This window comes from Oryzias latipes, chromosome 18, assembly GCF_002234675.1.
Source record: "Oryzias latipes chromosome 18, ASM223467v1".
In the NCBI taxonomy this organism is placed as follows: Eukaryota; Metazoa; Chordata; class Actinopteri; order Beloniformes; family Adrianichthyidae; genus Oryzias; species Oryzias latipes.
Window position 1 is genome coordinate 7534621 of NC_019876.2, and position 11305 is coordinate 7545925.

Here is an 11305-nt window from a genome sequence, read left to right on the forward strand (position 1 = left end):
CATTTAGTACAGTGTAGTGCTGACAGCCATCCAGACATTGGAAAGTTCCATTGACATTGATGCAGACGTGGTCAGAAGGACAAAACCCCTGTCCACAGGGCAGATGCTGGTGGTCTATATTTAAATGAAAATACAAAGACAAAATAGAAATAATGATACATTAGCTCAAAAAACAAGGTGCAGTATTTTATCAAGTTTGTACAGACCTTTTTGAAGAAAAATGAATATTGAAAAATAGTGTATTCATTTTCATTCTTTCATTAAAAATAAAAATTATAGAATATAGATTTGGGGCCCCACTGTGGACATTCAGTTGAAGTATTTTGTATTTTATGTTTTTGAAAACATTAAAGCAAAACTTTAAAGCCAGGACCTGGCCCCTGTCCATACCACCAGAAGCAGAAAATCTGTTTCATGCCATCAAAGTGCTTGATTGGCCTGTCAACCAGCTGGACCTAAACTCCATTGAAAATGTATGGGGTATTATTAAGAGGAGAATGGAGGGCATGAGACCACAAAACTGAATAAATATTCTTTGAAATTTTTTTTTTCAAAGGAGTTATGGAAATGAATACACTTTTCTATGACATTCTAATGTTTTGGAAAGGTTGTGTATATACTTTATTAATTTCCCTTAAAAGATTAAAGAAAAAAAAATAACTTACCAGTAACAACTCTTAGTTGTACTCCAGAGCTAGTAGTGTTCTCAAACACAGAAAAAAGAGTAAATATGTATTCCGTTGCTGCATTCAGAGATTCCACTGTGTAAGTTACTGGTCCATCTCCTGATGGAGGAATTATTCTCGATTCACTGTTAAACTGCAGGATGTAGCTGGCATTGGTGACCTCACTCCACTGCAGAGTGATGCTGGTATCAGTTTTCCCAAGTACTTTCAAGTACTCCACATTTTGAGGAGCTGATAGTAAAAAAAGAAAAGCAAAAAAAAAATGTATGTATTTAAATGTATTGTGACACTACTTTTTTCTGTCCACCTGAGATGTACAATTAGGGTTTTTGCTAGCTAAAACAACTTGTCATCATTAGCTTATCGTTTTGCCCTTTGTTGAAAAAAAAAGTTAGTTTAAAAGAATTAGATGCTGATTTGTCACATATACTTTTAATTTAAATGACAAAATGTAAACAAAAAATGACACCACACATCACAATTTCATTAACTACAGCAGGGGCACAACTGCCCAATTTTATAGGGGAATGTGGCCGCATTATAACCCCCCCCCCACACACACACACATACAACTTCTTTTTTGCTTAAATATATACATCTCATTAATTTTTATCTGATCTTGCATATGGCCCATAAGAACATTTTTGTGGGCCATTTTCAACCATGTTTTGCCTCAATGAGGCAGTTGTGAGAGAGTTGTCATGAATGCCTGCACTTAATTTTCTAAAAAGGACACAGTGAACAGGTGGTCAGCAGAAATTCGAACCAGTATGAGCATCTAGGTTTTAGTGGCTTCAATAGTTTAATTATTCCTACCTGAAGTCATCCCTGGTCTCTTTTGCTACATCAGATACCAACCTCATGTCTGTCTCCTTCACCTTGCCTGTGTTCTTCTCTACAAAGTCATATGTCCATGACATTTTGTTGTAAAATAACTCACCAGTTGCTGCAGTGATGTTGACTCTAGTGAGAGAGGAGCGAGAAAGCAGAGTGAAGGTGTACTTGGTTCCAGCAGTGAGGGATGAAACAGTGTAATTTATTGGTCCGTCTCCATCTGGAGCACTGATGTTTGTCTCTGTTCCATTAAACTGGAGAACAAAGCTGTCATTGCTGTTCCCTCTATTCCACTGCAGAGTGATGCTGGTCTCATTTTGACTGAATGGTATGAAACCTTCTGCATTTGATAAAACTGAAAATGAAAATCATACAGGTATTTATTACATAATAGAGAGAATCTACTCTGTGTTATATGTGTATTCTATTATAGCCAATCTTAATAACCTCCTTAGTTCAATTATATTGTAAAGCATGACATCTAGCTGTGACAATGCAAACTGCAACTCATTGAAAAACTTGTTTTGTTGAATGCTTTACACTGCAAGACTGTTGTGCTTTCTTCAAAAGATCAAATTTACTCTCAAGTTGACCAGAACATTGAATTTTAAGTCATAAACTAAAACCCTCTTGAAACCAGAAGTCATTCTGTAGCTTCATGTGATCTTTCTCTACAACAATTAAAGCCTGAGTCACAAATTTCCTTCAGGGTGGATACGGGCAGCCTGTGAGCCTGAACTGGGCAAACCTTTACGGGGTGTGGGTACTGGATCGACTCGGGCCGCCGGATGTTCTCGGGGTCCTTCGGGGGTCCTTCCAATGAGTTATATCAATAGAGGAGACATCACGTGGTTCCTCATAGGAGGAGAGCACCGCCATCTTGGTGAAGTCAAGTTACAACTGCAGTGCAAATTCTTTAACTGTGGAATTATAAAAACATTCTGGGATGTGTTCTGCTTCTGGTATTCTTCCAAAATTTCAATGCCATTTCATTTACACTCAAAAAATGTTCTATTCGGTGTGGTATCATATATACCAGAAAATACAGTTCCTAATATCCTGATATTGCAAGGAAAGTTTTATATGCACAAAAATAAATTTTTGAAGACCAAACCACTTTTAATAACATTTCATAAAGAGCTCTGTTTTTACTTTCAATCACTTCATTATATGAAAAAGAAGAATGGCTAGAAATTGCTTAGTTTTGTTCAGAAATACAAACTTCACGAGTACCCCTAACTAGTATTAGACTATTTAGATTGGTTCTATGTTCCTTTATTTTACTTATGTTTTTATTTATTTGTGTGTTATGTTCATTGTTTCTTTTTCCCCCCGCTATTCTTTATTTTCTATGTTAATATGTTATGTTTGGCAATGTTGACTGATCTTCGAGGTAATATTGATTTCATTGTTATTGTTTGTTATTTAATGTATGATACCGCAATTTTCAATTAAGTTTTAAAAAAAACTTAGCGACGTTAACTCATTGGTCGTGGCAACTTACAGCCAATCAAATAGTGTGACGTCATCATTGGTCGAAGGACCCCGAAGGACCCCGAGAACATCCGGCAGCCCGAGAACATCCGGTACCCACAGGGGCACGGAGGTTGCCAACACAAAATATCTGAATGCCTGCACAGAAGCGCTCCTGTCCTGTGGCCTGGGGGTCGGACACCAGGTTCTCTATGCCTCTGGGCGTTGGGGGGGCCCTTGGCAGCATGCATGTATCTCCACCCCCACGTGCACGTGCACACTGCCACACTGCTACCTGTCTGCTTCATCCCTCCTCCTAACCCACAGTGTATTGATGGACAGATATCTTCCGCTCATCTTCGTGTCAGATTTTCACCTTTGATGTAATATTTGTCTTTCCAGCAGATCTGGTATAATTGTTACAGTTTAAAATAACAAGTTATTCAAATCAGTGCTTGTATCCCCCACCTTTTCACCTTTCTTCCTTTTACTCTCTTCCACTCCCCCCCCCCCCCCCACATTCTTTCCCTCTCCCTCCCCACACAAACTAAATGTAACAAATAAATAAAAAAAATAATACAACAATCTGTTTGCTCAGCTGTAATCTGTAATCTGTTTGCTCAGCTGTTGGAAAGAAGCAAGAATAAAAAAAGAGAGAAAAAAAATTAAGATTGTAGGCTGCTTGGTGAGCCTGTAGAGTGAAAAAGTTCATGTGCATTCTTTTCTTTTTTCTTTTTTTTACCGGCATGCTGCGAGCATCATGCAACACGCCAAGTTAGGTAAGGGGGAAGTAGGTGAAACCTAGGCGTGTCTAATGGATTTACATTTTTTAAATCCCCCCAGTCCCACAGACTGCGCAAGAAGCCTGTTAGTTCTGTTCACATGCAAGTGTGCACTCCTTGTGCAGAGTCTGACTTAGAAACAAGATGGTAAATGGTGGATACTTATATAGTGCTTTTCTACCTACTTCAAGGCAAAAAGCACTTAACAGTCACAGCTCCATTCACCCAGTCACACACACATTCACAAACTGGCGAACACTGGCGACAACCTCCCACCAGAGGCAAGGTGGGGTTCAGTATCTTGCACAAAGACACTTCGACTCATGGGTGTGCAAGGCGGGAATCGAACGTGCAATCTTACGATCATGGGTCGACCGCCCTACCGCTGCACCACGGCCGCCGTCCAACAATCAGAATGTAGTTTGTGTTAAAATTCTAAAAGTGTCTCAGGGGAAGTTATGTAACACCTGCACACCCAGTGCATGCTCAGTAAGGAGCCACACCTTACTAATGACGAGAGTAAAGGGACCAGGAAAGCACTGTATGGTATAATCAATGGTATATCATATGTGTGTGCAACTTGAAAGCTTTACAAATATTTGATGATACTCTTACTACAAGCACAACAATTGTACACTACTTTTTCATGACATCCATTCAGGTCATGTATGAGCCTCAAGGGAACTGTGAGACACACCTGCACTCACATTAAGATGCGTTTGCTTCTCTCTACAAACTTCCATTGGACCAGACAACCCAATAACCCGCTGCATTGGCTCCCTGTGCGTTTCAGGATTGATTTTAAAGTTCTTTTAATGGTTTACAAATGTTTTAATGGTCTTGGGCCTTCTTATTTAAATGATGTTATTTTAAAATACGAACCCTCGCGGACCCTGAGGTCCTCTGGCACTGGCCTCTTGGTTGTCCCTAAGATGAGGACCAAGACACACGGTGGGGCTTCGTTCTGCCATTACGGCCCTCGCCTGTGGAACGGCCTGCCAGAGAGCCTCAGGGCCGCAGAGACTGTAGATGTTTTTAAGAAGAGGCTCAAGACCCACCTTTTTAGTCTGGCTTTTACATGACTTTGATTATTTCCTGTGTCTTTTTTATTTTTTATCTATCTATTCATTAATTTATTTATTTATTTACGTATTTATTCATTTATTTATTTGTAAGGACTATTATTATCTCTGTTTTTAATATACTTTTCTTTTTATTGTTATTTTACCAATGATACGTAGGTTATGTTTTAATCAGTTTTACGTATTTTATTTTTTAAATACTAACATTTTTAAATCTTATTTTATTTTTTATCTTTTTTCGATTTTTAGTGTTGTTATTTTATGATAATTTTTATTCTGATGTTTTTAACTCCAGTGTTTCCTCTTGGGGATCCATTTTTCTGGGGCACCACCGGCTTGACCTGTAGGGGGTGCTATTGCTGCGGTGCCCATTCTGGTTGGGCGGGCTGGGGTCCCGCTCTGTGGTCTAATAGCCATGGAGTGGGCCCTGGGCTGCTCTGTGCTGGGCGGGCGCTGTGGTAGTGACCCCTGTGGTCCGGCTGGGCCTTGGAATAAATGGATCCCCATGATATCGTTTCCTCACAGCAGTACCAGGCCAGACCTTCTTTTAGCTGCAGTTCTTTGTTTCTGTTCAGGGTTCTACTGGGGGAACTGGGTGGGTGGGTGGGTGGGGTGTGGGTGTGGGTGGCGTGGGGGGTGGTGAGGGAGGGATCCCATCTTTGTGTGATTGTCCTTTGTTTGCTGTTTTTAACAATTTTCGGGTTTTTTGACAGTTTTATTTGCTTTTATGTTAAGCGCTTTGTGTTTTTAACTGATAAATAAATAAAGTTTGAGTTTGAGTTTGCACCCGTAAAGGTCGACCCCTGTATGGATGCATGCGAGTAAAGCTTAAACTGTTTAACCTAAAATAGTATTGGTTTAGAAAATGCATTGCACATAAACTCTCATCAATATGCAGCTTGTGAAAAATAAAGCAAGAAAAAAATAAAACGTATTGCTCGAAAATACTTAAAAATTATCTAAGTTGGTAAATAATCCTGATTATTAATTTATTAAAAAATACATAATTTAAGACATATTTCATGAATTAGGTTAGCAAGGTTTAGTGAAAATGTGTATTTAATTTTAAAGAGGACCTTTTGATAATAAACAACATGTACTATATTTAAAGAAAAAGTAAAAACAGTACTTGGTCCATAACAGACGAAGGGAAAACTCTGGGAACAAGTTTCATCCGACCATCGTCCTGAGTCACTGAAAGATGCAGCGATGCACTTCTGGTCCCCCTGGTCTGGTTGATTTTCAGCCCAATGTTTAAAGACTGTGTTGCTCCCATCTGACCACACTTTATGACGATACAGACCGATCCACACACAACTACCGTTTGCTAGCTTGTTGATGACATCATTTTCTGTTTGATTCCAAATGCTGTGGGACATAAAACATCATATAAACAGCAGAAAAAGACACATGTTTCTTAGTTTAAAGTGACTGTTTATGACAAATACATTATTGATGGGTTTGGTGCATCTTACCTGGCTAAATCAACAAAATTCTGCCTGCAGTATTTCTGGGCTTCAGTCCAATTTAGTGTTGCATCACCAACAACGAATGAGGCATTTCCGTTTACTGTCCCTGTAAATGTATTTGCAAAAAATAACCAATATTGTACTAGAATTAGTCTCATTCAAAGTTCACACAATTAAACAAATTCTAGTGTTCTGTGTTCGTCCTTTTCTTTTCCTCTTCGATTCCCATAAAGTCAAAGCAGATAGTCAATCTGTCAGACAGTGGTTTTTATTTCTACTTCCTGTCTTTTCATTGAGGTGGTTTTCCTTTGGACAGTCACCAATTGTTTTCTTAGAACTGAGGATTACAACAAAGATTTTTACTGTAGTGTTTATGTACTGTTGGTCACTGAAATATGTAATTATCTGAATATAGTTAAAACAATGAGGAACAATGTGGACTGATTAGAAATAAAACAATCAGAGAGGATTTAGCTTGGTTTCCTGTTGGTTTTATGTTATTCTTAGGCCAACTTAACACAGCTGTCCAGAAAATGTGCATAACTTGAACATCAGAATGTAGATTCTGTGATGAAGATTCATGGACATATGTATGAAAAAATCTTACCATTGTAGCACACAAAACCATGTTCTTCATTGCAGTCACGGTCATCCCATTTGCCTTGGGATGAGTTTCCACTCAGATATGCGACACAGTACTGTTGTCCATTCAGGTTGTTTGGTTTGTTAAGTTGCCAGTTTTTGAAGGTTTGCTCTCTTTCCACATAGAAGCTGCTGTCATTTAAGGACCACTTCCAGCTGTTCTCCAAGTCATCGTGCAGACCAATCCAAACCTTGCCTGTTCAAAAATTGGTAAAAGTGGTAAATCATTTTTTTAGCCATACTTTTCATATTTAATGTATGTTTGTAAACATGTATTGCAAACTAAATGTGTAGATCTATATTTTGAGAAATCACCTGTGTAGTTTGATGTGGTATTGAGAACAGCACCAACATCAGCTGCGTTCTTTATGGTGGCCAGATCAGTGTATTCACGTCTGCAGAAACTCTGACATTCTGTCCAGCTCAGCTCAGTGTTCACAAAGTAGAACTGATGAGTTTGAGCAAAGGAAACACTAAGCAGTGCTCCTGAAACAAAATACATGAAAGAAATTTGAGTGTATATAAATTTCTTTGGGATATCTTTGTCAAATTTATTTTCTATGTTTTTTTAATTAAACATTGCCTTCTTTTTTGTGAAAACATTTTGTCTTATGATTAATTTAGCAATTTGCAAAATTATTATTGTGGAGGTCCAATACAGAAAAAAGACACATTAAAAGCAGACACATTAAAAAGTAAATGAAATGCATGACAACCAAATAGTTAACTCGACCCATTGTCTCTATTCTATCTTCAGTACAACAAACAATGAACGAAATATGAGGCAGGAAGGATTAAAATATGCATATAGGAATGTAAGTTAGGCAGTCTGTCAATCTGAATTGCTTCCTTTAAACTTCTGGGAGTTAACTCATTTTTGTACACTGCATATTGTGTTATTCATAACTTTGCTATAGTAGTAACCTGTGAAACCAGCATTTCTGTGAACAGAACACAGCCTTTGGGCGTTTTTGAAATGTTGAAATATGGTTTTCAGCTAAATGTACCTGACATAAACTCACACATGAACATTTGTGAACAGTGTGGCTCTTTGGATCATCAAATGTAATCAACTGATTACCTTTAACTGTGCCGCCAAAAATTATAATTATATTGCTAAAGTAAAATTAAATTATGGAAACAAAGTTCTGAGAAAATGAAATTCTAAAAGGAACATGTTTTAAAAAATTATATTTTCTCCCCTGTGAACTGCCAGCTTTATGTTTTATTTTAAAAAAATTGCCAGATTCTCTGTTCCATCCGTCTGTCACTCTTGACGCAGGCAAATTCGCTACTCTCGGTCACATGATAGATTACAGCTAAAATAAAACCCAGAAGCTAGCAAAATGAGTAAAAAACAAACATCTTTGGAAAATTTCTTTGCCAAGGGAAAACGCACAGGAGACAGAAGAGGAACCTTCGACTTCCAAAAAAAAAAAAAGAAAGCTGTCAACGAAAATTTCGTTGACGGCCCTTCTTTTTTGCACCATGAGTGTGGGAAGGGGAGAGGGTGATCAGAGCTCTGCGGTTTACTTTGTCTAGCGTATCAAAATAAAAGCCCAGGGATTGTTTAGTCATGTCTGTACTCCACCTTCATCGTAGCTCTGCTATAACGATATTTCGCCTGCACCTTGAAGACTGGTCCGTGAAAATATTGTGTGACGTTAAAAAGGTTGGGGACCACTGTTTTATATGACAAGCAATGCTATCTATAATCATATTTATTTTCAAGTATTTACTCTCTTAAAACTGTGAATAATATCAGCTTCTAATATACGGTATCTTAAAAGGAACTAAACAGATTGAAAAGATAGAAATGATTAAAAAAAACAAACCTGTAAGTACACAAACAGCAACAAACAAATTATAGATAAGTGTTTGATTATAAAAGAATGTATCTTTATTCATCTTACATATGACATGCATTGTTGTCTCTAAGGGTATTCTTTATCAAGTATTTGCTGACATAAAAATATGAATATAATCTGCTTCTACTACAACTCAAAAGGACAAAAATCTTAATAAAAAAGATAAAAATCATTAAAAAATTAAACAAACCTGTTAACGCAGAAACAAACAGCCAGAGATCCATGATTCAAACCTTGGCAAAAGAAGCACATTTTAAACTCCATGCTCTTAAGTATTTAAATTATACGCATTTGAGATTTTTTTTTTTAAAAGTCTGTAGACATACAAAAGAAAAAAACGTTACTTACCATTGGATTATTTATATTTCCTATTAGAAATGACAGTGCTTCCAACCATTCATATTCTATAATGAGGTTGTGTGATGTTTGTTTCCCAACAATAACTACTCCCCTTTTAAGATCTCCTGTTTGGGGCGGGGCCAAGTATATTCTATCTGATAAGAGCATCCCAAAACAATGACTCCTGTTTGTTTTGACAGGAATGTGTTCAATCCAGTCTGAACAGCAAAAAAAAAAAACCTCTTTCACTTTTGGTTTCTAAAGTGAAGCAAACTCTTTCTTTTACTAATGCATAACACCATATTGTCACTTAGAACATTTTTCTGATGTGTTCCACATCCAGCAGTCACATAACAGTTAAAAGAGGAAGTGATAAAGACTATAGATTCACACTTAAATTTATCTATACACCAAGAGACTTTTGGTAATTGATATCCTTTAATCCACAGGGTCAAACTGCATTCAAGGGCTGGTGTTCTGTATTGTTTAGTAAATATTCTGCCTTTTATAATTGACAAAACAAAAAGTGTTCCAGGCAACTAGAAGTGGGTAGGGCAGGTGTCTAAAAAAACCAAGCAGGACACCAACTGTCTGAGACTGCAGTTTGACACCTCTGTTATCTAGTCCAAGCTTTGCTATTAAATGCAAATGTTTTAATTTAAGAACTCTGAAGTTTATCATGCAGTGTGCAGAGATGCATGCAGATAAAAGACTTTCAGCAGACATACACAAAGCTGAGTTGACTAGTTTTTAGTTTTAAAAATAGACAATAGTTCTTCATTATAACGACAATCTGCAGTCATTTTCTAGTCTCAGAGAAAGAACTCAGAGACCCAAAGCCATTGGGAATTTAGCCAAATTAAATTACTCTGTATGATGAGGTGAGTATTGCTAATAACTTCAAATAACATCAATGTTCAAGATGGCGTCAGGTCTCATCTTTTAACTAACCAGCAATCCAACTGAACCCACTCAGAGTTTCTGGTGCTCAGTAACTCTTCTGATTGTTTCAATAACTGTTTCAGACACACTTGTTCTCAAAGGGTTAACAATTTTAATGCTACATTTAGGCAAAAACTCCTCAGTAAAGTGCTTCTTGATCACTTTACGATTTGATCTTTTACCAGCAGATCTGTAAACCATGTGACTTGACAGGTTGGAGCATTCTTTAATGCATTCCAAGTAGTCAAGTAGAGATGCGTTTATGACTCACAGCCCGTAAAGACGTTATACTCTAATTAGGACTTCCATGAACCTGTTCCAACTCTCAAAAAAGAGACAATTATATAAATTATATTGTAACTTTTACAGCTTTTACATCTTGTTCTCTTCTCTTTCAAAGTAATACATAATAAGGTTCTTTAGCTGTGACCTTAATGTACCAAACTTGATCAGCTGCTCTCTACTTTGATGTCAACTGAGATTTAAAATGTGGAGTTGAATCTGTCTGCTGTGCTTCTCCTTGTTTGTAAATCTTTGTATTTAAACCGACTGATCTATTATTTTGTATTTTTGACAAGTTAGAAGTTTAAGAAAAAGTTCTCTATTTTGCTTTTACTTGCATAAAACAGATAACAGCAGCAGTGAGGGGCATCTTTTTCAGTTTGGTTGGGTTGCTTTGAGGTATTTCGATGGAAAACAGACAAAACACTACAACTCAGAAAACAGAGCTTTGGTTTGGCGTTTAGCAGACATGTTCTGGTTTTGGTCATGTTCTGTTTTCAGTTGTCACCTTGTCAGTTGCACCAGTTTCAGGTTAATGATTCACAGTTGTCTTCATTTCAGTTAATCACCTTCAGTGTGTTTTAGTGTCTGGTTTTCAGTTCATCCTGGTCAGGTCATCAGCTTTGTCACAGTTTTTGTTTTCCCCTTAGTCTTTTAGGTTTTAGATGTTTAACTTTATTTTCTAAATCTTTGAGTTTTTGCCACAAGTCCAGTCTCCTGCTTTTTGGGTTCATCAACAGTTCTTAACAAAAGCTGTGTCAGCAGAAAAAAAGAAATCAGGTCAGCACAGGTGGACTCCTCTGTTCACCTTGAACGGAAAAACACTGAAGAATATTTTCTTATATAATTGGAAATAAATTCAGGCATGAAGGAGTTAAATGCCAGCGATCAGAACAGTTACTAAGG

General features: G+C 37.3%; 1 protein-coding gene across 1 annotated transcript in view; it reads right to left on the minus strand.

The window, feature by feature from the left end:
- The window catches only part of LOC101161675, a 317233-nt gene extending 309934 nt beyond the window's left edge, over positions 1 to 7299 (minus strand). The window contains exons 1-4 of the mRNA XM_023965784.1: positions 7284 to 7299; positions 6934 to 7164; positions 6333 to 6432; positions 5987 to 6225 (exon numbers count right to left, since the gene is read on the minus strand). The gene's annotated coding sequence lies outside the window, so the exon portion shown is untranslated. The remainder of the gene's footprint in view (positions 1 to 5986; positions 6226 to 6332; positions 6433 to 6933; positions 7165 to 7283) is intronic.
- Between the last annotated feature and the right edge of the window lie 4006 nt (positions 7300 to 11305).